General features: G+C 42.7%; 1 non-coding gene across 1 annotated transcript; it reads right to left on the bottom strand.

Moving 5' to 3' along the window:
* Nucleotides 1-16,264: 16,264 nt before the first annotated feature.
* On the bottom strand, nt 16,265-16,372 carry LOC130942645 (small nucleolar RNA R71). The gene has a single exon (XR_009071210.1). It is a non-coding gene; the product is annotated as a small nucleolar RNA R71 (small nucleolar RNA).
* Between the last annotated feature and the right edge of the window lie 11,212 nt (nt 16,373-27,584).

Raw genomic sequence — 27,584 nt, 5'->3', positions numbered from 1 at the left:
GCGGCTACCCACAACTTCTATGATCGCCCCAACCAAGGATACTACCAAGGTGGTAATCCCAACCAAGGGTACTCTTATCAAGGAGGAGGAAGCCACAACCAAGGAAGTGGATACAATAATCAAAATTGGAGAGACAACCATCAACAAGGGAATAGGGACAACAATAACAATAATGGAGGAGGTCAAAGATGGGGTAACAATTCACAAAACTTTTCACAAAACCGACCATACAACTCACAAAATCAACCATACAATCAACAAAACCCACAAAGAAACTACCAAACATATCAACCACCACATCAAAGACCACCACCCAACCAATCACAAGCCCCTCAACTCACATATGCAACCAACCCCTCTAACCAAGACGAAACACTCCGGACCATTATTCAAGGCCAAAAGGAATTACAAACCACACTTGCTTCCGGCCTCACCGGTCTCACCTCTACACTACAAGCCCTTCTTGCACGCATGGATCCACCATCAACTTCCACTCCTCAACCCCCAATCCAAAGTGCCATTCCTTCTCAACCTCAACCAAATCCAAAGGGAGGCATTAACGCCATCACCCTTAGATCCGGTACACAACTAAAAGGGAAGGAAGCAAAGGATTCAAGCCCTATCACAACCGCTCAAGAAGAGGAGAGAATAAATATAGAAGAAGTGGAAGAGGAGGCACCACAAGCCATAGTTGAGGATGAGGCCCAACCAACAAGAGAGACACCCAAGGCCAAAAGAACCTTGGAAGAGGAAGTTGCTCAACCACTCCCATTCCCAACACTTGCAAAGAGAGCTAAAAAGCGCATAGAACTTGACCCCAAAATGGTGGAAGTATTCAAGAAAGTTGAGGTAACCATCCCCCTCTTTGATGCTATCCATCAAGTTCCTAGATATGCTAAATTCCTCAAAGACCTATGCATACATAAGGATAAAATTCTTGAATTGGAAACCATTCCATTGGGAAGCTCTATTTCCGCTTTAATGGGAACACTACCCGAGAAGTGTGATGATCCGGGTCCTTGCATGGTTACTTGCACAATCAATGGAGTCCATTTTAAAGATTGCATGTGTGACCTTGGAGCATGTGTTAGCATCATGCCACTATCCGTCTACCGGTTATTGAACTTGCCACAACTAAAAAGGTCGACGGCAAGATTTGTCTTAGCGGATAAGAGTATAATAACCGTAGCGGGCGTTGCGGAAGATGTATTGGTGGATATAAAAGGGTTGATATTCCCCATTGACTTCTATGTTCTTGAAATGCCATCAAGCGAAACCGAGAGAGCGTCATCTATCCTACTTGGAAGACCATTCTTGAGAACTTCTAGATTTAAACTTGATGCTTACTCGGGGAACTACTCATTTGAAATAGATGGGAGAATTGTAAGCTTTAGCCTAGAGGAAGCAATGAGGCATCCACCGGAGAACCATTCTTTGTTTCGGTGTGACCCGATTGATAACATAGTGGCCGAAGTACATCTAGCAAAGCTAGATGAGAAGTGTAGGGTTGAAGAAGCAAATGAAAAGCCAAGCGAACTAAACACCACACAAACTCAAGCCTCAAGGAGTGAAAAGAAGATGGAATTGAAGCCACTACCACCTCACTTAAGGTACTCATACCTTGATGAAGCCCAAGAGCTACCCGTGATAATTGCCCAAGAGCTAACCCCTCAACAAGAAGAGAAATTGCTAAATGTATTGAGGAAAAACAAAAAGGCAATCGGGTGGAGTTTGGCGGACCTAGTAGGAATAAGCCCCAAAGTATGCGAACACCGCATATTCCTTGAAGAAGGAGCAAGACCGGTCCGGCAACCTCAAAGGAGACTCAATCCAACCATCCTTGAGGTAGTAAAGAAAGAAGTCACTAAGCTACTTGAAGCGGACATCATCTACCCTATCTCGGATAGCGAATGGGTAAGCCCGGTCCAAGTAGTGCCCAAAAAGTCCGGAGTGACAACAATCAAAAATGAAAGTGGTGAACTCATAGCAACAAGAGTACAAAATTCTTGGAGAGTATGCATAGATTACCGGAGATTGAATGCGGCCACAAGGAAAGATCATTTTCCACTACCATTTATTGATCAAATGCTTGATCGATTAGCCGGTAAATCATATTATTGTTTTCTTGATGGCTACTCCGGATACTTCCAAATCCATATTGCTCTAGAAGACCAAGAAAAGACCACATTCACTTGCCCCTTCGGAACGTATGCTTACAAGCGTATGCCATTTGGCCTATGCAATGCACCGGCAACGTTCCAAAGATGCATGATGAGCCTATTTGCGGATTTTCTAGAGCAATCAATGGAAGTTTTCATGGATGATTTTAGTGTGTATGGTGATTCATTTGAGCATTGTCTAGGTAACCTTGAAAAAGTCTTGGAGAGATGCACCAAAACAAACCTTGTTTTAAATTTTGAAAAATGTCATTTCATGGTCAAACAAGGAATTGTTTTGGGACACATAGTATCAAAGGAAGGCATCTCCGTAGATCCGGCTAAAATAAATGTCATATCTAGTTTACCTTACCCCTCTTCCGAGAGGGAAGTCCGTTCTTTTCTTGGACATGCAGGATTTTACCGGAGATTCATCAAGGACTTTAGCAAGGTAGCCCTACCCCTTTCTCGATTACTACAAAAAGATGTCGAATTTGAGCTAAGCAAGGAATGCATGGAAGCATATGACAAACTCAAAGTAGCATTGACACAAGCTCCTATAGTGCGAGGCCCCGATTGGACTCAACCTTTTGAAATCATGTGTGACGCTTCGAACTATGCGATTGGAGCCGCGTTAGCACAACGCGAGGGTAAGATCCCCTATGTCATAGCTTATGCTTCCAAAACATTAGATGGAGCCCAATCCAACTACACTACTACCGAAAAGGAATTACTAGCTATTGTTTTTGCTTTGGACAAGTTCCGAGCTTATCTTCTTGGTTCCAAGGTAGTAGTGTACTCGGATCATGCGGCACTAAAGTACTTGTTGGCCAAGAAGGAATCAAAACCGAGATTAATTCGTTGGGTACTTTTGCTACAAGAATTTGATTTGGAGATCAAAGATAGGAGTGGTTCCCAAAACCTAGTAGCGGACCATTTAAGCCGCCTTGAACACACAAAAGGCGACACCACTCCTATCAATGATTCCTTTCCTTTAGATACCTTGCACGCAATCTCGGAAGTGGTTCCTTGGTATGCCCCAATCGCAAACTATTTGGTTTCACGCACCTTCCCTCCTAATCTTGACAAACACAAAAAGGAGAAGCTAAAAAGCGAATCCAAATACTATATTTGGGATGATCCCTACTTGTGGAGATGTGGAGCGGACCAAATAGTGCGATGGTGCATACCCCAAACCGAATTCCAAGCAATCTTGGACGCTTGCCATGCTTCCGAAGGGGGTGGCCACTATGGACCCCAAAGAACGGCAAGAAAAGTCCTTGATTGTGGATTTTGGTGGCCAACCCTTCTTAAGGATGCTTCTCTCTATTGCAAATCTTGCCCTCAATGCATGAGGTTTGGAGACATTTCCAAGAAGGACGAAATCCCCCAACAAAATATGCTTTTTTGTGAAATCTTTGATGTATGGGGAATCGACTTCATGGGACCATTTCCAAACTCCAATGGCTTTCTTTACATCTTGTTAGCCGTCGATTATGTGTCAAAATGGGTGGAGGCAATCCCCACCCGAACGGATGACGCTAATGTGGTGTATTCTTTTGTGAGGAATAATATCATTTGCCGTTTTGGAGCCCCAAGAGCAATCATAAGTGACCAAGGGTCACACTTTTGCAACAAGAAAATAGACGGCCTCATGAGGAAATATGGCATCATCCACAAAGTCGCCACGGCCTACCACCCTCAAACAAACGGCCAAGCCGAAGTCTCAAATCGGGAAATTAAGCATGTTTTGGAAAGGGTTGTGAGGCCAAATAGGAAAGATTGGAGCACCAAACTCTCCGATGCACTTTGGGCGTATCGGACGGCCTACAAGACACCGATCGGCATGAGCCCCTTCCGGCTTGTATATGGTAAAGCATGCCACTTACCGGTGGAGATTGAGCACAAAGCGTATTGGGCGGTAAAGGAGTGTAATATGAACATGGGTGGGGCCGGCATAGAAAGAAAGCTTCAATTGGCGGAATTGGAATGTTTGAGACAAGAAGCTTACGACAATGCTAGGCTCTACAAGGAAAAATTGAAAGCCATCCATGACAAACACATTAGAAGAAAGGAGTTCCAACCCGGTGACTTAGTGCTCCTCTACAATTCAAGGTTGAGACTACTACCCGGAAAGCTAAGATCAAGGTGGGACGGACCATACCAAGTGGAGAAGGTAGAACCTTATGGGGTCTACCACTTGCGCCACCCAACAAGCCCGGACATCTTCAAGGTAAACGGACACCGTCTCAAATTGTATCATGGTGAGCAAAGAAAGAACTCCAAGGAGATTGAAGTGTTCCTCTTGAGGGATGCAACCCTTCAACAAGCACAATGAGATACCGAAAGTCCAACTTAAGGACGTTAAACAAAAGTGCTAGGTGGGAGACACCCCACCATGGTAAGATCTTCCTTTGAGCTTTGTACATAGACACTTGACTTTATGTTTGATAGATAGATTTTATTGTCAATTCTCCATCATTTGTTAAATTCATTGCTGATGTGCCAAGTCAAATGCCCTGATATAGTGCTTAGGCAGCTGTGTGGAAAGGGGAGGAGGTTGTAATGTCAAAAGTGGTATAGACATATGCATAATTAAGAAAAACAACCCCCCCTGCGCGTGCGCGCACCTGGCGCGTGCGCGCCCCTAAGGCACCCGAAGGTCAACCACGCAGACGCGCACCGTGCGCGGACGCGTGGATCGCAAAACATAGCCCCCATACATTTACCCGAGAGTTATGCCCACACCATGCTACGACCATGCCTGAAGCACAAGAATCTCGCGCGCACGCGCATATGGCGCGTCCGCGCCCCTGAGCAAAAGTCTGCCACTTGACGCGCAAGCATGCTATGCGCGTCCGCGCCGATTGCCCGGCTGCACTCTTGGTACATGCTCCCGAGAGTTAGGCCTCTCGCAGGCCTACACCACGCCACAGGCCCAAGACATCCGCCGCGTACGCGCACTTGGCGCGCACGCGTCCTTACACTGCAAGCACAGAGTGCGCGCGCGCCCCATAGCCGCGTACGCGCCCTTTCGTCCTGCACTCTTCTCTGGGCCATTTCACAGAGAGTTGAGCCCCCTCCAGGCCCCTACCATGCCTGGGGCACAACCACTCTGACGCGCACGCGCACTGTGCGCGCGCGCGCCGAAGCTCCTGCAGTAACTTCTGGTACATATATCAGAGAGTTGTGCCAACCCTGTGCCTCCCTTGTGCCCCCAGCCCAAGCTCATGGGCGCGCACGCGCAGAGCGCGCGCGCGCGTCCCTCCCCAGCTCGTCTCACTGCGCGAACGCACGGTGTGCGCGCATGCGCAGATGTTCGGCGCAAATGAAAACAAAAAGGGGCACACTCACCCCTCCACTTTCACTTCACATTTCCCTCCCACTCTCATACACTCTACTACTCATCCAACTTAAAGAAGAGGAACACCCACTTCTCACCCTAATCCCTCCATTCCCTCTTCTACACTTCATTCTACTACCCTCTACCTTCTTCACCACTACCCATCAAACCACACCACAACCTCATCCCCCATTCTCCTCATCATCTCACAAGGTACTACACTAAGCCATATTATCTTGTGGCTCTCACTCATTTAGTTTCAACCTCTTTTAGTAGCTCTTTCTTCTTATAGTTAGTTACTTCTTTAGGAGATTTTTTTGTTTTCATTTTCCCTCTTTTCCTCCTCTCTCTATCCCTCAACTTCATTATTCATGGGCATTTAGGTCTCTATTTCACTTGCATTGGTAGATGAGTTGTGTTGCTTGTTTTCTTTCTACTATTACTGTGCACTGTAATCATTCATAGTGGATTATGAGCTACTACATTGCTTTCAAAATCTTGCAATCACACACTACAACAGGATGCACACCAAGTGTTCGATGAAAGGCATACTTGACTTTTGAGCCCACTTTGCCTAACTTGCCTCTCATTTTATCACTTTTAGGCACATCCCCATTTTCCTCACTTGCTTTCTATTTGTGGTTCTTAAGGGTATATGCTCCTCATGCTCCCTACTTGCATGCTTAAATCACCCTTACACCATATGAATATGTTTGCCTTGCTCTCCTCATGTTATCATAGTTACATGTTGCAGCTGTCATGTGACAATGATATCTACATTCTATGGCATACCTTTTCTTTACATACTTGCGTTATTTCCGCTTCTTTGGGTCTAATGTTTTCCCGTTCTCTGTTTTCATAGGATGGTCATCAAGAAGACCAAAGGAAAAGCGCCCAAGAAGCCAACTTCCGATAAAGCGCACCACAACCTAGGGGCCAAGCCACTCTTACGCAAGACTAAGGGTCCCATTGATACTCTTGAGAAGGACAATCCTCCTAAGGATCCGAACAAGTTTCCCAACCGCTACTGCGAATTGGTTTACGCAAGAATGATCGAAAGGAACTATCATCCGGAACCCCTCCTAGTCCTACCGGCTCACCTCCGTCCTATTGTAATGCCACGCATTGACCGAAGACAATGGAAGTTCCTCTTGCGGCAACCAAAGGAGGCAAACCTCTCATGGGTGGTGGAGTTCTACTCCAATTACCACTCCCCCCTTCTCAAATCAATTTTTGTGCGCCGAAAGCAAGTGTCGGTCACGGAGGAAACCATCCAAGAAGTCCTTGGACTTGAACCATTAATGGATGATTATGACGCCTACGAAGAAGCCTTGGCCACATGCGACGACCGCACATTTGATTGGACCGCAATCCTCCGCGTCATTGCTCTACCCGACGCATATTGGATTCGGGGAACCATCAAGCAAAGACCCAAGGGTTTAGATGTCCGCCACCTCACTCAAGAAGCCACAGCATGGGCACAAATTCTAGCTCATTATGTGCTCCCAAGTACACATGGGTCATCCATCACCGCCGAGTTGGCCTTATTGATTTGGTGCATCTTAACCGAGAAGCCGGTCAACATTTCGCATGTCATCCGCCAGTCCATGGGGCGCATTCATGCCAAAGGCAATCTCCCATTCCCCGCTTTGGTGACCGATTTGGTTGCAAAAGCGGGCGTCAACCGAGAGGTTAAGGATAGAAGAACCTCAATTCCGGTCGACGGCGATACCATCCCGACCAAGAGATGCCTCAAGCCTCCGGAAGCCACCAAGGACTTTGGACCACTCCCACCGGCTCACCACACTACCTCCTCATCTACTTCTCAGAAATCGACCGCCCAGCGCCTTGAGGACCTTCACAAGAAATTGGACCGTTATGAGCGGCGTAACCAACGCCGCTATGATCATGTGAAGAAACTCCTAAGCGTAGTCATCCCACCTATGGAGGAACCCAATATCTCCACATCCACCGCAACTTCAAGCGGCGAGAGCTTTGAGAGCGGAGATGGGGACCGCTCGGAGTTCGACCAACCACTACGCCTAACCGATAGCACGGAGGACCGTGCTAAGTTTTAAGTGTGGGGAGGTCGGCCGACCGATCTCCATAGGTAACATCTGAATAAGTTGAATATATTAGGATAGGTTGCATGAGTAGGTTTTAGTTGACACCATCTGCATGATAAATTTACTTGGTTGGAACAATGAATTCTTTCTTAAAGAAACCAACACTTTGGGGACAATTATGGGGCACTGCAGAATTCTTAGATGCTTTAATGCCATAATTGCATGAAGGATTGTATTTTGGAACATGGTTTGAGCTAAAGAACACAGGCAAGTGAGTTTTGAGCTTAAAGGTGTGGTTACATCTTATAACCACTCAGTTTCCTTCTTGTGTGCACTATTCTCCTCCATGATTGTAATCTTTGCTTTGTTTCATTCTTTATGTCCATTATTTTGTGTAAGCATGCATTTATGTGATTGAGGCCATCGTTTCATTAGCCACTTACCCAAATAGCCTACCTTTTGTCTTCCATTGTTAACCAATTTTGAGCCTACGACTAACCCACTTGTTCTTTAATTTAGCACATTACAAGCCTTAAAGCGGAAAACAATGAAAGTCCTTGATTTGGATCTTTGATCGGCTTAGGCTAGTATATGTGAGTATCATTCAAGTGTGGGAACTTTGGGACAGTGGGTGGATAAAAAGGGTAGTTTTGCTTTGTTACTGAAAATATTAATGAATTGGGCACATGCTCCTGTCTTGATTAAATGTATAGACCCCATGCGTTGATGTTCTTGTGCATAAGAAAAAGAAAGAAACGAAAAAAAATATATGACAAAATAATATGAAAAAAAAAAAAGAGAGAAAGAAGAAAAAAAAAGAAGAGAATGAAGAAAAAAAGAGAGCAAGGAAAAGAAAAGCAATAAAGGGGACAAAAATGCCCCAAAGCAAAGCAATAAAAAGGGGGTCAATGCATAAATGTTGGTAAATGAATAGGAAAGACCTGAGTATGTGAAAAAGTGAGGAATGGGTAGTTAGGTTGACACTTGATTGTATAGGTCATTATGTAGGTTAGGTGGGAAGGTTTAAGTTCATCAAAGATCCAAGTTTTAAGCCCACTAGCCATATATGATCCTACCTTGACCCTAACCCCATTACAACCTAAGGAGAAGACCTCATGATAGATGTATGCATGCACGAAATACATGTTGATTGTTAGAAGAAGAACAAACCTTAGAAAGCATGATTAGGGGAGGATTGAGAGAGTTAACCCTAAAACACTTGAGCGACTAGATTGCAAATACTTCCGGTGAGGGTTCGAAGCTCAATCCTTTGATTCCCGGCTCTTGCGAGCATTCCTCATGCAAGGTTGCATAAACTGCATTTTAATGCTTAGAATTTGACAAGATCCATGCATTGGCCACCATTGTACCCCATGAGCTTACACATGTCATAAGGAAGCTGATTTGTTCCCAACCAAGTAGATAACGGCATTAGTGTAGTTGCATGCATATAAGTAGGTTGCATCTCATAAGTCCTATTCGTTTGTCACCCCAATCTTCTATGTTCCTTTGCATTCTCCTAAGCATGAGGACATGCTAGAATCTAAGTGTGGGGAGGTTGACAAACCCCATTTTGAGGGTTTGTCTTGTGCTAACTTCAAAGGGTTTATCAATGATTTCACACATTTTCTGCATGAAGTATAAGGATTTGCATTCTTTTCCTAGTTTTGCCTCATAAAGGAAAACATGCTTATTTCGCACCAAAATAGACACATTTCTAATCTCTCCTTGATGCCATTCGATGCCGTGACTCGTGTGCTAAGTGGTTTCAGGACATAGACTGGGAATGAACAGGAAAAGATAAGGAAGAAGGGTGCAAAGAAAGGAAGCATGAGAATTGAAGCTTTGGAATTTCCGTATGGGCGCGCGCGCACCTGGCGCGTCCGCGCGGATGAGAGCAATGCGAAGCCGAAGCCACAAGCCAAACCACGAGCCGATTAGAGTAGCGGCTGAGCCAAGATCCTCATGGACGCGTACGCGTACACTCCGCTTCCGCGCACTCCAGAACCGCATCCAGGGCGCGCACGCGTACCTGCGCGTGCGCGCCGATGTTCGAAAAAAAGATTTTTTTTAAAGTCACGTGACTTAGGCGTGGAGTTGGTTAGAGATCCCAACTTTTGAGGAGTGCTTTGGCGGGAAAAGACTTAAGAGGACCAAGGGGGCAAAGGTTGAAGGGACCTAGTTCATTTTTTAGTTTTTGGGGAGATTTTTGAGAGTTAGTTACATTGTTAGAGAGAGAAACTCCAACTTCTCTCTAGGATTCATCAACCTCTCTCAAGTTCTCACTAAGGTTCTTCTTCATCAAAATTCTGGATTTTTACTCATTTCTTGGTGAGATCCATTGCAACTTTCATTTCACTTTGTTCATGTAATAGGTTCTCTCTTCAAATTTCAAGTGTAGTTGTAATTGTTGACATTCCTTGGGTCTAGGATTCAACTCTATGAATTTTGGATTTCATTAATGTTTGAGGTTTTTAATCATCATTGTTGTTCTTTGATGCTTGTTGCTAATTCTTGTGTTGCAATATTTTCTTAATCCTCCTTTTCTTTTCATTTCACTATGACTTTCTTTTTTGCTCATCACATGTTTGATAAAATGTCAATACTAGCTATGGAGTAGAACTTTTATACTTGGCATAGGGTTTGGTCATTGGAATGAATTGAATAGTTATACCAAGGGTTGATTTGAAGTTAGAGTTTGCCAATTGCCTTGAAGTGCACTAAAACTAGATTCCCATAAGGTGAAGCTAGAACTTGTGACTCAAGTCAATTGTTTCCATTTGACTTTCTTCTATATTTAGGGGATGACTAAACGGAGCAAAGTCTAACGGCTATCAACAATGAGTGAACTATAATGATAAAGACTTCTAATGCCAACCCTAAGTCAAGTCCTTTTGATAATTGATTGTTGTTTCTCATTACTTGCTAAGACCTTCAAGAACTCAACAAAGCTTACTAAATCAATAAGATGCACACTTTGGCAATTCCAAGGGAGAACGACTCGGGAGATTAATACTCTCGGTTATAGATTGTAGATTTGTTTGGCGATGGATTTTGTGTTGGTTTAGACTATACTACGATTGATCACTTAACAAATTCTATACCAACAAAAGTCCATTTGTCATCTGTATGAGCATATTAAGATTTTATGAAACATTATTACATACTCCAGATGATTAATACATCAATAATATCACTACAACATAAGTACAATAAACATACAAACTAATCTTCCCATTAGTGCAATTCATTATTACATAATGTCCAACACATAGAAGTTACTCTATACAAAGTCCAACACATACAAATTATTCTAAACATTACATAAAGTCATTAGTACATAATTTCCAACAAATACAAATTACTCTAAAAATAACTCCACAATTACTTCTCATTTCCCACTTTACATCCTTCACATAGTTCTTGCATTTCTTTGCCGCTTTTTTGAAGACAGATGGAGTGAAACGATTAGCGCTCCGACGTGGCGGATCAATCCGTAGATTGTAACCTTTGACATTGTCATCCGGACTGTGTGCCTGACCTGTATACAATTTTGAATAAACAAGTAGATGCAGCATATTACATAATCATAACCAACATACATACAACAAATCAATTATGAAAAACCAAAAAGAGATGCCATTCATGCAAACAAAATAAATATGTAATCGAATACATAAAGTAAAATATTTAACATAATACCATCGTTACGAGATTCTTCATCCTCATCAAACTCCTCAATATCATCCTCCTCATCATCGCCTTTGTCATCTGGGTCGTCTGCTAGATAAGTATCGGTTTCTCGTTCGAATGTGTTAGTGTCTTCATCAATAAGTCCCATGTTAAGACGGTTAGGATTTTGACTATTAAGGACACCGCGTCCACCCTCACTCCTACTAAAGTCCACAAATACGAACTCTCCAGAAGCAACAGATGAGGTATGGCCTGGATACCTCGCATCCAATGAATACCTGCCTGGCATGAACTCAGGCTGATGGCCATATTGTGACTGTGCTGCATCTGCAGCCATGAACCCAAGCAACTGGCTAAAAGAACTTCCTTCACCTGTTTCAAACTGTGACATACCCCAATATTATTGCTGCATTGGAAATGATGGGGTGAACTGTGTCTGAGGTAGATACTGGGTTGAGGGCTGAGGTTGTTCTTGTGGAGGCGGATTTGGAAGTGATATATGTGGCTCCTGCTCTTCATTGTCCTCATCCATATCCTGACTACCCTCATCGGTATCCTAATTACCCCCATCTGTATCCTCATTACCCGCATCCATGTCCTGTTTACCTTCATCATTCTCTTCACCTACAAGATTCGACAAGGCTAAGCGGTCTCTATATTTTGTACGGTACCAGTTCATGTAACTATCCAATGAATGCTGTGAAGGCATGGGAAGCTCAGAAAGAATGTAGTGATACCTGTTTGTCCAATGCATCACCCAACTAGAATGACTCGATGCCGTGGCCCAGTTAAGATTCTTAGGACCAGTCAGAACCTCTCCATGCGCCTTATCCAAATTCTGGTCTGGATTAGGTATTCCCTGAACGAAACCGAACTGTCGCCTAACCCTATCGGTGGCATGCCACTCGATACATTCAAATGATACCAATGGAACTGTAGCGCTCCAAACAACCGATTGCATGTAGATTTCAGCAGGAATTATGTTCGGATCCACACGATCCACAGCATAAGCAACCCAGACAAACTGGAAAAATAAAGGAAACTCATGATTACAACCCATAACTCAAGCAACAATAACAATGCATCATGGTTTTATCGAAGCCCATAAACCCGAAACTAATACTTGTTTAACTAAAACACATCTGTCCTTCCTGAAGTTCATCAAAGGCCTTCTTAAAGTGATCTAGCTTCAGATATCTAAATCGTCGGTCACCACGCGCCCAATTACGCCACCTAGTATGATGTTCTCAATTAGATCAACTGAATCTTAAATATCAAGAAACGGGTACACTGTAACATAATATTACCTGTTTGCTAGTGGAAAACTACGGGGTTCTCTAGGAAGCGGCGATAGATATGGCAGTCGGATCCAAGCCCAACCGAGCAGAAGTGTTAGTGGACCATCTATTTCCTTACAGTTATAACGAGATGCCCTGCATAACGCCCTGTAAAGGTGTGTGATGAGCGGATAATTTGTACGCTTTTTGGCATTGTTTTTAGTATGTTTTTAGTATATTTGGTTTAGTTTTTAGTATATTTTTATTAGTTTTTAGTTAAAATTCACTTTTCTGGACTTTACTATGAATTTGTGTGTTTTTCTGTGATTTCAGGTATTTTCTGGTTGAAATTGAGGGACCTGAGCAAAAATCTGATTCAGAGACTGAAAAGGACTGCAGATGCTGTTGGATTCTGACCTCCCTGCACTCGAAGTGGATTTTCTGGAGCTACAGAAGCCCAATTGGCGCGCTCTCAACGGCATTGGAAAGTAGACATCCTGGGCTTTCCAGCAATATATGATAATCCATACTTTGCCCAAGATTTGATGGCCCAAACCGGCGTTCAAAGTCACCTTCAGAAATTCCAGCGTTAAACGCCGGAACTGGCACCAAAGTGGGAGTTAAACGCCCAAACTGGCACAAAAGCTGGCGTTTAACTCCAAGAAGAGTCTCTACACGAAAATGCTTCATTGCTCAGCCCAAGCACACACCAAGTGGGCCCGGAAGTGGATTTTTATGTCATTTACTCATCTTTGTAAACCTTAGGCTACTAGTTCTCTATAAGTAGGACCTTTTACTATTGTATTTTGAATCTGGGGACATCTAGTTCTTAGATCATTGGGAGGCTGGCCTCACGGCCATGCCTAGACCTTGTTCTTATGTATTTTCAACGGTGGAGTTTCTACACACCATAGATTAAGGTGTGGAGCTCTGCTGTACCTCGAGTATTAATGCAATTACTATTGTTCTTCTATTCAATTCCGCTTGTTCTTGTTCTAAGATATTCATTTGCACCCAAGAACATGATGAATGTGATGATTATGTGATGCTCATCATCATTCTCACCTATGAACGAGTGCCTGACAACCACTTCTGTTCTACAAGCAAACAAGGCTCTAATGTTTATCTCTTGGATTCCTGATACACGATGCATGGTTGATCGCCTGACAACCGAGTGCTCGCCTGACAACCGAGCCAGCCATTCCGTGAGATCAGAGTCTTCGTGGTATAGGCAAGAACTGATGGCGGCATTCAAGAGAATCCGGAAGGTCTAACCTTGTCTGTGGTATTCTGAGTAGGATTCAATGATTGAATGATTGTGACGTGCTTCAAACTCCTGAGGGCGGGGCGTTAGTGACAGACGCAAAAGAATCAATGGATTCTATTCCGGCCTGATCGAGAACCGACAGATGGATAGCCGTGCCGTGACAGGGTGCGTTGAACATTTCCACTGAGAGGATAGGAGGTAGCCACTGACAACGGTGAAACCCTTGCATAAGCTTGCCATGGAAAGGAGTAAGAAGGATTGGATGAAGACAGTAGGAAAGCAAAGAGACGGAAGGGACACAGCATCTTCATGCGCTTATCTGAAATTCCCACCAATGAATTACATAAGTATCTCTATCTTTATCTTTATATTTTATTCATCATCTATACCCATTTGAGTCTGCCTGACTAAGATTTACAAGGTGACCATAGCTTGCTTCATACCAACAATCTCCGTGGGATCGACCTTTACTCGCGTAAGGTTTATTACTTGGACGACCCAGTGCACTTGCTGGTTAGTTGTGCGGAGTTGTGATGAAGAGTTGAGATTGCAATGAGCGTACCATGTTGATGGCGCCATTGATGATCACAATTTCGTGCACCAAGTTTTTGGCGCCGTTGCCGGGGATTGTTCGAGTATGGACAACTGACGGTTCATCTTGTTGCTTAGATTAGGTATTTTTCAGAATTCTTAAGAGTGAATTCTAGTGTTTCAAGGTGATGTTCTTATCATCACCAAAGCTGATTGATTATCATCAATTTAGCTCTTGAATGCAATGTCCTGCTGAAGCTTGGCTATTCATGTCTAATTCCTTTAGACTGAAGCTTTAGACTAACATTGCATGATTCCTGGAATTCTCATTAAGAATTTTGATACCTTTATTTCCTTTTTCACTTAATTTTCGAAAAATCCAAAAAAATTTACAAAATCATAAAAACCAAAAATATTTTATGTTTCTTGTTTGAGTCTAGTGTCTAATTTTAAGTTTGGTGTCTTGCATGCATTGTTTATTTGATCTTGGTTCTATTTTCAAGTCAATAGTACAGGGAACTAAAGATTCAGAACATGCAGCAGAGGAATTACACAGAAAAAGCTGGGCGTTCAAAACGCCCAGTGAAGAAGGACAGACTGGCGTTTAAACGCCAGCCAGGGTGCCTGGTTGGGCGTTTAACGCCCAAAAAGGTAGTGCATTGGGCGTTAAACGCCAGAATGTGCACCATTCTGGGCGTTTAACACCAGGATGGCACAAGGGGAAGGATTTTGTTTTCAAATCAATTTTTTTTTCAAGTTTTCAAAGTTTTTCAAAATCAAATCTTTTTCAAATCATATCTTTTCAATCAAATGTTTTCAAAATCAATTTCTTTCCTTTTTCAAAGATACTTGCTATCAATTAATGATTTGATTCAACATTTCAAATATGTTGTCTTTTCTGTTGAGAAAGGTTTAATGTTTGAATCATATATTTTCTTGTTAGGCAAGTCATTAATTTTTAAAATCAAATCTTTGTAAAATTGTTTTCAAATCATATCTTTTCAATCACATGTTTTTAAAAAAACCAATCATATCTTCTTAACCTCATCTTTTTCAAAATAGTTTTCAATCAAATCTTTTTGACTTCTAATTTCAAAATCTTTTTCAAAAATTACTTGATTTCTTTCCCACTCTTATTTTCAAAAATTAATTAGTGTTTTTCAAAATGTTTTCAAATTCTTTAACTTAATTTTCGAAAAAGCTCTTCCCCTCTTCTCACATCCTTCTATTTATAGAGTACCACTCCTCCTCAATGCACAATTCGAACTCTATCTCACTAAGTTCGAATTCTCCTACCTCTTTCTTCTATTTTTCTTTTCCTCTGACACCTCAAGGAATCTCTATACTGTGACATAGAGGATTCCACATTTTCTTGTTCTCTTCTCTTTCATATGAGCAGGAACAAAGACAAAGGCATTCTTGTTGAAGCTAACCCTGAACCTGAAAGGACCTTGAAGCGAAAGCTAAGAGAAGCTAAGGCACAACTCTCTGCAGAGGACCTAACAGAAATCTTCAAAGAAGAAGACATGGCAGCCGAAAATAACAACAATGCAAATAATGCAAGGAAGGTGCTGGGTGACTTTACTGCACCAACTCCCGACTTCTATGGGAGAAGCATCTCTATCCCTGCCATTGGAGCAAACAACTTTGAGCTTAAGCCTCAATTAGTTTCTCTAATGCAACAGAATTGCAAGTTCCATGGACTTCCATTGGAAGATCCTCATCAGTCCTTAGCTGAATTCTTGCAAATCTGTGACACTGTCAAGACTAATGAGGTTGACCCTGAGGTCTACAGACTTATGCTATTCCCTTTTGCTGTAAGAGACAGAGCTAGGACATGGTTGGACTCACAACCTAAAGAAAGCCTGGACTCATGGGAAAAGCTAGTCAATGCCTTCTTGGCAAAGTTTTTTCCACCTCAAAAATTGAGTAAGCTTAGAGTGGAAGTCCAAACCTTCAGACAGAAGGATGGAGAATCCCTCTATGAAGCTTGGGTAAGATACAAACAATTGATCAGAAAATGTCCTTCTGACATGCTTTCTGAATGGAGCATCATAGGTATTTTCTATGATGGTCTCTTTGAACCATCCAAGATGTCTTTGGATAGCTCTGCTGGAGGATCTCTTCATCTGAAGAAGACGCCTACAGAAGCTCAAGAACTAATTGAAATGGTTGCAAATAACCAATTCATGTACACTTCTGAAAGGAATCCTGTGAACAATGGGACTAATCAGAAGAAAGGAGTTCTTGAGATTGACACTCTGAATGCCATATTGGCTCAGAACAAGATATTGACTCAACAAGTCAATTTGATTTCTCAAAGTCTGTCTGGAATGCAAAATGCACCAAGCAGTACTAAGGATGCTTCATCTGAAGAAGAAGCTTATGATCCTGAGAACCCTTCAATGGAAGAGGTGAATTACCTAGGAGAACCCTATGGAAACACCTATAATTCTTCATGGAGAAATCATCCAAATTTCTCATGGAAGGATCAATAGAGACCTCAACAAGGTTTCAACAACAATGGTGGAAGAAACAGGTTTAGCAATGGCAAGCCTTTTCCATCATCTTCTCAGCAACAGACAGAGAATTCTAAGCAGAACCACTCTGACTTAGCAACCATGGTCTCTGATCTAATCAAAACCACTCAAAGTTTCATGACTGAAACAAGGTCCTCCATTAGGAATTTGGAGGCACAAGTGGGACAGCTGAGCAAGAAAATTACTGAACTCCCTCCTAGTACTCTTCCAAGCAATACAGAAGAAAATCCAAAAGGAGAGTGCAAGGCCATCAACATGGCCGAATTTGGAGAGGAAGGAGAGGAAGTGAACGCCACTGAGGAAGACCTCAAAGGGCGTGCACTAGCCTCCAATGAGTTCCCTAATGAGGAACCATGAGAATCTGAGGCTCAAAATGAGACCATAGAGATTCCATTGGACTTACTTCTGCCTTTCATGAGCTCTGATGAGTATTCTTCCTCTGAAGAGGATGAGTATGTCACTGAAGAGCAAGTTGCTAAATACCTTGTAGCAATCATGAAGCTAAATGACAAGTTATTTGGAAATGAGACTTGGGAGAACGAACCTCCTTTGCTCACCAAAGAACTGGATGACTTGTCTAGGCAGAAATTACCTCAAAAGAGACAAGACCCTGGGAAGTTTTCACTACCTTGTACCATAGGCACCATGACCTTCAAGAAGGCTCTGTGTGACTTAGGGTCAAGTGTAAATCTCATGCCTCTCTCTGTAATGGAGAAGCTAGGGATCTTTGAGGTGCAAGCTGCAAGAATCTCACTAGAGATGGCAGACAATTCAAGAAAACAAGCTTATGGACTTGTAGAGGATGTTCTGGTGAAAATTGAAGACCATTACATCCCTGCTAATTTCATAGTCCTAGAGATTGGGAAGTGCATGGATGAATCCATCATCCTTGGCAGACCCTTCCTAGCCACAGCAAAGGCTGTGATTGATGTTGATAGAGGCGAACTGATCATTCAAGTGAATGAAGAATCCTTTGTGTTTAAGGCTCAAGGATATCCCTCTGTCACCATGGAGAGGAAGCATGAAGAGCTTCTCTCAAATCAGAGTCAAACAGAGCCCCCACAGTCAAACTCTAAGTTTGGTGTTGGGAGGCCACAACCAAACTCTAAGTTTGGTGTTGAACCCTCACATTCAAACTCTAAGTTTGGTGTTGGGAGGTTCCAACATTGCTCTGAGAAAATGTGAGGATCCATGAGAGCCCTCTGTCAAGCTACTGACATTAAAGAAGCGCTTGTTGGGAGGCAACCCAATGTTATATTTTATATATTTTCCTTTGTTATTTTATTTTATTTTGTAGGTTGATGATCATGAGAAGTCACAAAATCAATTAAAAAAGCAAAAACAGAATGAAAAACAGAAAGAAAAACAGCACACCCTGGAGGAAGAACCTACTGGCGTTTAAACGCCAGTAAGGCTAGCAAGTGGGCGTTTAACGCCCAGTCTGGCACCATTCTGGGCGTTTAACGCCAGAAAGGGGTACCAGACTGGCATTAAACGCCAGGAAAGGGCAAGAACCTGGCGTTAAACGCCAGAAATGGGCACCAGCCCGGCGTTTAACGCCAGAATTGGCTCAAAACGTGATTTTGCATGCCATTTGGTGCAGGGATGACTTTTCCTTGACACCTCAGGATCTGTGGACCCCACAGGATCCCCACCTACCCCACCACCCTCTTTCTTCTTCACCCATTCACCAATCACTTCAATACCTCTTCCCCAAAAACCCTTCTTCACTTCTTCATTTTCACACACCCTAAACACTACTTCTTCCCCTTTTTGGCCGAAACATAAGCCTCCTCCATCTCCTCCATTTTCTTCTTCTTCTACTCTCTTCTTTCTTCTTTTGCTCGAGGACGAGCAAACCTTTTAAGTTTGGTGTGGTAAAAGCAGTGCTTTTTGTTTTTCCATAACCATTTATGGCATCCAAAGCCGGAGAAACCTCTAGAAAGAGGAAAGGGAAGGCAAAAGCTTCCACCTCCGAGTCATGGGAGATGGAGAGATTCATCTCAAGGGTGCATCAAGACCACTTCTATGAAGTTGTGGCCTTGAAGAAGGTGATCCCCGAGGTCCCTTTTTCACTCAAAAAGAGTGAATATCCGGAGATCCTTCATGAGATCCGAAGAAAAGGTTGGGAAGTTCTTACCAACCCCATTCAACAAATCGGAATCTTGATGGTTCAAGAGTTCTATGCCAATGCATGGATCACCAAGAACCATGATCAAAGTGTGAACCCGAATCCAAAGAATTGGCTTACTATGGTTCGAGGGAAATACTTAGATTTTAGTCCGGAAAATGTGAGGTTGGCATTCAACTTGCCCATGATGCAAGGAGATGAACATCCTTACACAAGAAGGGTCAACTTTGATCAAAGGTTGGACCAAGTCCTCACTGACATTTGTGAAGAGGGCGCCCAATGGAAGAGAGATTCAAGAGGGAAGCCGGTTCAACTAAGAAGGCATGACCTCAAGCCCGTGGCTAGAGGATGGTTGGAGTTTATCCAACGCTCAATCATTCCCACTAGCAACCGGTCCGAAGTTACTCTAGACCGGGCCATCATGATTCATAGCATCATGATTGGAGAAGAAGTGGAAGTTCATGAGGTTATAGCCCAAGAACTCTATAAGGTGGCGGACAAGTCCTCTACCTTGGCAAGGTTAGTCTTTCCTCACCTCATTTGTCACCTCTGTTATTCAGTTGGAGTTGACATAGAAGGAGACACCCCCATTGATGAAGATAAGCCCATCACTAAGAAAAGGATGGAGCAAACAAGAGATCCCTCTCATCATGAGATCCCTGAGATGCCTCAAGGGATGCACTTTCCTCCACAAAACTATTGGGAGCAAATTAACACCTCCCTAGGAGAATTGAGTTCCAACATGGGACAACTAAGGGTGGAGCACCAAGAACATTCTATCCTCCTCCATGAAATTAGAGAAGATCAAAGAATCATGAGAGAGGAGCAACAAAGGCAAGGAAGAGACATTGAGGAGCTCAAGCACTCCATAAGACCTTCAAGAGGAAGAACAAGCCGCCATCACTAAGGTGGACCCGTTCTTTAATCTCCTTGTTCTTTATTTTCTTGTTTTTCGAATTTTCATGCTTTATGTTTATCCATGTTTGTGTCTTATGATCATTAGTGTCTTAAGTGTCTATGCCTTAAAGTTATGAATGTCCTATGAATCCATCACCTTTCTTAAATGAAAAATATTTTAATCACAAAAGAACAAGAAGTACAGGATTTCGAATTCATCTTTAAAACTAGCTTAATTAGTTTGATGTGGTGGCAATACTTTTTGTTTTCTGAATGTATGCTTGAACAGTGCATATGTCTTTTGAATTTGTGGTTCATGAATGTTGGCTCTTGAAAGAATGATGAAAAAGGAGACATGTTACTGAGGATCTGAAAAATCATAAAAATGATTCTTGAAGCAAGAAAAAGCAGTGAATACAAAAAAAAAGAAGGAGAAAAACAAAAAAGAAAAAAAAAGGGGGAGAAAGAAAAGAAAAAGAAAGAAATAAAGTTGTGATCCAAGGCAAAAAGAGTGTGCTTAAGAACCCTGGACACCTCTAATTGGGGACTTTAGCAAAGCTGAGTCACAATCTGAAAAGGTTCACCCAATTATGTGTCTGTGGCATGTATGTATCCGGTGGTAATACTGGAAGACAGAGTGCTTTGGGCCACGGCCAAGACTCAATAAGTAGCTGTGTTCAAGAATCATCATACTTAACTAGGAGAATCAATAACACTATCTGGATTTTGATTTCCTAAAGAAGCCAATCATTCTGAATTTCAAAGGATAAAGTGAGATGCCAAAACTGTTCAGAGGCAAAAAGCTACTAGTCCCGCTCATCTAATTTGGAGCTAAGTTTCATCGATAATTTGGAGTCTATAGTATATTCTCTTCTTTTTATCTTATTTGATTTTCAGTTGCTTGGGGACAAGCAACAATTTAAGTTTGGTGTTGTGATGAGCGGATAATTTGTACGCTTTTTGGCATTGTTTTTAGTATGTTTTTAGTATATTTGGTTTAGTTTTTAGTATATTTTTATTAGTTTTTAGTTAAAATTCACTTTTCTGGACTTTACTATGAGTTTGTGTGTTTTTCTGTGATTTCAGATATTTTCTGGCTGAAATTGAGGGACCTGAGCAAAAATCTGATTCAGAGACTGAAAAGGACTGCAGATGCTGTTGGATTCTGACCTCCCTGCACTCGAAGTGGATTTTCTGGAGCTACAGAAACCCAATTGGTGCGCTCTCAACAGCGTTGGAAAGTAGACATCCTGGGATTTCCAGCAATATATGATAGTCCATATTTTGCCCAAGATTTGATGGCCCAAACCGGCGTTCAAAGTCACCTTCAGAAATTCCAGCGTTAAACGCCGGAACTGGCACCAAAGTGGGAGTTAAACGCCCAAACTGGCACAAAAGCTGGCGTTTAACTCCAAGAAGAGTCTCTACACGAAAATACTTCATTGCTCAGCCCAAGCACACACCAAGTGGGCCCGGAAGTGGATTTTTATGTCATTTACTCATCTTTGTAAACCTTAGGCTACTAGTTCTCTATAAGTAGGACCTTTTACTATTGTATTTTGAATCTGGGGACATCTAGTTCTTAGATCATTGGGAGGCTGGCCTCACGGCCATGCCTAGACCTTGTTCTTATGTATTTTCAACGGTGGAGTTTCTACACACCATAGATTAAGGTGTGGAGCTCTGCTGTACCTCGAGTATTAATGCAATTACTATTGTTCTTCTATTCAATTCCGCTTGTTCTTGTTCTAAGATATTCATTTGCACCCAAGAACATGATGAATGTGATGATTATGTGACGCTCATCATCATTCTCACCTATGAACGAGTGCCTGACAACCACTTCTGTTCTACAAGCAAACAAGGCTCTAATGTTTATCTCTTGGATTCCTGATACACGATGCATGGTTGATCGCCTGACAACCGAGTGCTCGCCTGACAACCGAGCCAGCCATTCCGTGAGATCAGAGTCTTCGTGGTATAGGCAAGAACTGATGGCGGCATTCAAGAGAATCCGGAAGGTCTAACCTTGTCTGTGGTATTCTGAGTAGGATTCAATGATTAAATGACTGTGACGTGCTTCAAACTCCTGAGGGCGGGGCGTTAGTGACAGACGCAAAAGAATCAATGGATTCTATTCCGGCCTGATCAAGAACCGACAGATGGATAGCCGTGCCGTGACAGGGTGCGTTGAACATTTTCACTGAGAGGATGGGAGGTAGCCACTGACAACGGTGAAACCCTTGCATAAGCTTGCCATGGAAAGGAGTAAGAAGGATTGGATGAAGACAGTAGGAAAGCAGAGAGACGGAAGGGACACAGCATCTTCATGCGCTTATCTGAAATTCCCACCAATGAATTACATAAGTATCTCTATCTTTATCTTTATGTTTTATTCATCATCTATACCCATTTGAGTCTGCCTGACTAAGATTTACAAGGTGACCATAGCTTGCTTCATACCAACAATCTCCGTGGGATCGACCCTTACTCGCGTAAGGTTTATTACTTGGACGACCCAGTGCACTTGCTGGTTAGTTGTGCGGAGTTGTGATGAAGAGTTGAGATTGCAATGAGCGTACCATGTTGATGGCGCCATTGATGATCACAATTTCGTGCACCAGTGTGCTAGGCATGCGGAGCCCCAACTATACTGTCCAATATTGACAAAGTCACGAAGCAAAGGTAGAAATTTCCAGTGCACACCTTCCCCTGACTTATCCCCAAATAGGATCGTTTCGATCAGCAACATAATGTGGCACCTCACATACCTCTGTATATTTATTTCATCAGTCAATTCTAAATTCTCTTTTAGATTCCGCAGCCAGGTCAGTTTTATGCAGCTAGATCTACAGTCCTCCTTTCGCGGTGCAACGCCAAATTAAAGCAAACACTCTGCCTCCATGGCTTCAAAACTACTCATTGTCATCCCTGTGACTGGAAGACCATCTATGGGAAGACCAAGAATTAGAGCTACATCTTCAAGTGTCACGGCACATTCACCAATTGGAAGGTGAAACGTATGTGTGTCTGGGTGCCAACGTTCAATTAGAGCATTTACCAATGCTTTCTGACACTGCACTATTCCAATCTGAGACACATGATAGAACCCGGTAATTCGCAAATGATCCTCCACCCTATCATTGTACCGATCCGGAGGAACTGGATGGTTACATGTCAACATTCTTGATTTCTACAAAAAAAACATAACAAATTACTAGTCAGATAATTAACAATTACTAACTTACCATCATCAATCATTTTACTGAATCTTTATATAACTAATTCTTCTAACTTCTAAAATTATTTAATTAATCCTTAAAATTATTCATAACTGCAAATGAAACTCATTACAAATACATATATTCCTAATCAAAATTCTCAACAATATTACAACATCTAGAATAATATCTGATTCGTCCGAACACCAGGGAGGCCGAGCTTAAGCACTTCCGAGCAGGCCGTCAACTGGGAGGAAGAGCTTTACGTCGGCCAAGGTCAAACACCGCGGCGGGAATACCTGCAAAAGATACTCCGACGCTCAAGTTAGTGACAGTCTCCGGAAAGAGAGAGAGAATAATTAAGTGAGAGAGAGATAGGTGAACTTAGAGTTAAAAGTAAGAGACTGAGGGTGATAGAACCTGAGCCTTAGTCGAGAGTGTTAGCTAGGTTTTATAGAAATTAGTTTTTACCCGTTAATGGGTGAGTCCTAGTTTATAGATTAGTTAAGATATTCTGTTTTGGTGCTGAAAACTAGTTGAGCACGTTCCTTATTTTCAGTTGGATAATGCTGCTTCGGTCCTGATCATGTGCCGAGATTTTCGGATGGTTGATACGGGACCGAGCTTTGTGATGCACGTGTCCTTTTTATTCGAATGGTTGAGGCCGAGCTTATCTGTGCTTCTACCGAGCTTATCGGGCGGTTGGTGCAACGTCGGCCTCAACGTGCTTGCTTGCCGAGTATGTCGGGTGACCGAGGATACAGGTAACGTATCATAGCCCCCAAGCTAGCCTTGGTGTGGACAGGACTAAGGCGAGCTTTCAGACCAAGAGTTCTGGATCCTCGGTTGTCGAGTTTGTTCGTCGTATGTGGTCTTTGTAGCCCCCAAGCTCGGCTTGGTTCTGTTTCGACTACGAAACGGTTTTGTGTGTTTAATGGTTGCTTCGTTTCTCGCGCCTTTTGACATGATTGACGTGAAACGTGCCCCGCATCCCCAGGCGCCCCTGTCCGTTGGATTTGGTGGTCATTAAATGCCTCTCTCTTTTGACGAAGAGGATTTAATGGGAGTGTTTATGTAACCGTTTAGGTTGCTAGTCGTACCTCTGTATTACATTTCCTCCTTTGTAGTTTTTATTTGCTGCTGTTTTCTGGAAAAAAGGAGTTTTGGTTTCCTGTCTGAAAATGTCTAGCAAAGGTCAGTGCTGAATTTTTCATTTTGCTTCTACCTTTTCGTGTTTTGTTTCTTTTGTCGTCTACAATGGAGAAATGTAATGTGGTTAATCCTTGTGGGTGGGTTGATGCTAGGGTGAGGGAATATGCATCTCAGTTTGATGATGAGGAGTCAGTGAAGTTACTGGGGTCGGATTTGTGGGTTAGGAAGGGAAGTAATGTTAGGATAGAGTTGTTGCCCTGTGGTAAAGAGGACCGAGTCTGTGACCGGTTGAGGGATTGGTCTTTCTTTTATATGTATAGCTGTTTGTTTACTGAATTGGGGGTCAGACTGCCTTTTACCGAGTTTGAGTGTGGGGTCTTGTATTGGTTGAACTGTGCTCCAACCCAGCTTCACCCTAACTCATGGGGTTTTGTTCGGGCATTCGAGGTTTTGATGGAACTGTTGGAACGTCCGCCGTCTTTGAGGTTGTTTTTCTCTTTGTTCCAGGCAAAAGGGGTAAATAGGGGGTTGTGGGTTAATCTTAGCAGTTATCCCCGCCGTGCTGTGTTTGGTTTGTACAAGTCTTCATTTAAGGATTTTAAGTCAATGTTTGTTAAGGTTAGGAGTGTACCTGATGATTTTTCCTTCTACTTGAATGAGCATTTGGTTGAGAGGTTTCCCCTTTTTTGGTGTGCCGAGCCCTACCAGGCCCTAGATGTAGATGATAGGTTACCGGATGATGACATTGTTATGGATTTTTTGTTTAAATCGTTGGGTCCGAAGGGTTTACTGTCTGTTGCGGAGATGTTGAAATGGGATACCAATAGGCAAGCGGTTTATAATCATATAGGTAATTATGCTTTCTTATGTTTGTTTTGCGCTCTTGCTTATTTTGTTGTGTCTTGACCTGGTTTATTTTTAATCTGTAGCCGAGAAAGCTCCTGCAATCACCACTGCCGGGTTGAAGTCCTTCTTTAGTCAGCGTAAGAAAAGCGAGAAAGAAGTTTCTTCTAATGTGGGGAAAGGTGCTGCTGCTATGGTAACTCAGTATGGTCCTGGGCCGAGGTCGAAGCGAAAGAGGGGACAAGGTAAAGGTAACTTCGCTGAAGTGCTAGATGGTAAGGGGGAGTCCTCGGTAATATTACAAATGGTGGAGTCTGCTTATGAATCGCAGAAGAAGCTTCATGGGTATGATGAGGACGAGCATGGCAGATCTTTGTGGGCGAAGTTATTTCCTTTCGGTGTCATGGCTGATGAGCTCTGCTGTTTTCCTGATGATATGAAGAGGATCGATGATGTTGGTCGAGCAGGTGTTAGTCGGTTTCTGCAGGTATAGGTTACTTTGTTGCTTTCTTCTTTTAATTCTGGCTGGTGTTTATTTATTTATCTTGTTTTTTGTAGGTGATTGGCGCTCGTATTATTGCCATTGGTCGATCTCAGGAACTTGCTTTAGAGCGGGAGAGAAAAGAGGTTACTCGTGTTGAAGAGCTATCTGGACTTATCCAGGAAAAGGATGAAAAAATTGTTGAGCTGTCCTCCTCCATTGAGAAGAGAGAGCTTGAATTTGCTGAGGAGCAAAAGCTGCACGAGGCTTCTTTGAAGAATATGAAGTCTGAGGTGGATCAGTTATCTGCTCGGATCAAAGAGTTAGAAGGCGGGGTTTATGAGGCCTTTGCCCAGGGCTTCGATCGCGCTGTTTCTCAAGTCAAAGTGTTGTATCCTGAGGCTGACCCTTCGAAGCTTGATGTTATGAAGGTTGTTGTTAATGGTGAGCTTGTGGAAGATGAAAGTGCCGCTGAGAGTGAGGGATCCAGCATAGGTGATAAGAGAGAGTAATTTGTTAGTATTTATCTTGTTAATGTTTGTTGTATCTTTGGATCTTGTTGTTATTTTGTCTTTGGACTTTTGTTGATCAGTAATGTTTTGTGGTCCGAGTGTATAGCTCGGTTTTAGACGAATAGTTTTGACTAATGTGATATATATGATAGTGATGCGCCGTTATGAGAAAAACAAGTGTTTTGTGTTTACTGACAGTGGTTGAAATCATTCTTTGTTTGTTGGATCCGTTGACTAGGATGGTAGAGGCTTTAATGGACTGTTCTGATTATCCCTTAGGATTCGCTCGAAATGACTTGTTTGTTGTGTTTTGTATGTGCGTATCCGAGTATTGTTATCGGAGTATGCGATTTGTTCTCCGAGTATGAAGCTCGGATTAGTGTTTTAAATGTTCAGTTTTTAGAATTGTGGGAAATGTCAGTATGTACTTGTCCGAGCATTATGCTCGGCATGCGCATGTTTGAATTCCGAGTATGAAGCTCGGATTAGTATGTTCGTTAGAAAAATTTTGACTTGTTTTTGTGGCGGAGGTTTTCCGAGAAATAAGCTCGGCTCGTGATGGTAAGGTTCCGAGGATTATGTTCGGATTCTCTGAAACGTATGTTTTAACTGTCAAAGTGTGAACCATTTTGATTGCTCAATAGTTTGTATGAGTACAATGGTTTGTTGCGTCCGGCCTCGTTAAAACCCTCTCCGAGTAAAACCCATGTATTTTGGGAGAAAACCTTCGGAGGGGAAAAAGAGTACCATCATTCGCAAATCATAGATTACATCATGACTGATATTTCCTCAGGGAGGAGATGTTCCATGTTCCTGGAAGTTGATCTCCTTGAAGGGTTTCGAGCTTGTAAGCTGGTGCGCGAAATTGTGAACAATACTTTTTCACAACTCTCATAATCCCCGGTAATGGCTCCAAAAACGTGGTAGCTCAATACCATGGCATTACACAACTTCGCACAACTAACCAGCAAGTGCACTGGGTCGTCCAAGTAATACCTTACGTGAGTAAGGGTCGATCCCACGGAGATTGTTAGTATTGAAGCAAGCTATGGTCATCTTGTAAATCTTAGTCAGGCAGACTCAAATGTATATGATGATGAACGAAAATAACATAAAAGATAAAGATAGTGATACTTATGTAATTCATTGGTAGGAACTTCAGATAAGCGCATGAAGATGCCTTCCCTTCCGTCTCTCTGCTTTCCTACTGCCTTCATCCAATCCTTCCTACTCCTTTCCATGGCAAGCTTGTGTAGGGTTTCACCATTGTCAGTGGCTACCTCCCATCCTCTCATTGAAAACGATTGCATATGCTCTGGTCACAGCATAGCGGAATTCATCTGTCGGTTGTCAATCAGGCCGGAATAGAATCCAGTGATTCTTTTGCGTCTGTCACTAACGCCCCGCCCTCAGGAGTTTGAAGCACGTCACAGTCATTCAGTCATTGAATCCTACTCAGAATACCACAGACAAG

This window comes from Arachis stenosperma, chromosome 7 (assembly GCF_014773155.1).
Source record: "Arachis stenosperma cultivar V10309 chromosome 7, arast.V10309.gnm1.PFL2, whole genome shotgun sequence".
NCBI classification, from domain to species: Eukaryota; Viridiplantae; Streptophyta; class Magnoliopsida; order Fabales; family Fabaceae; genus Arachis; species Arachis stenosperma.
The sequence above is the reverse complement of the archived record's forward strand: the minus strand, read 5'-3'. Positions and strand labels throughout refer to the sequence as shown.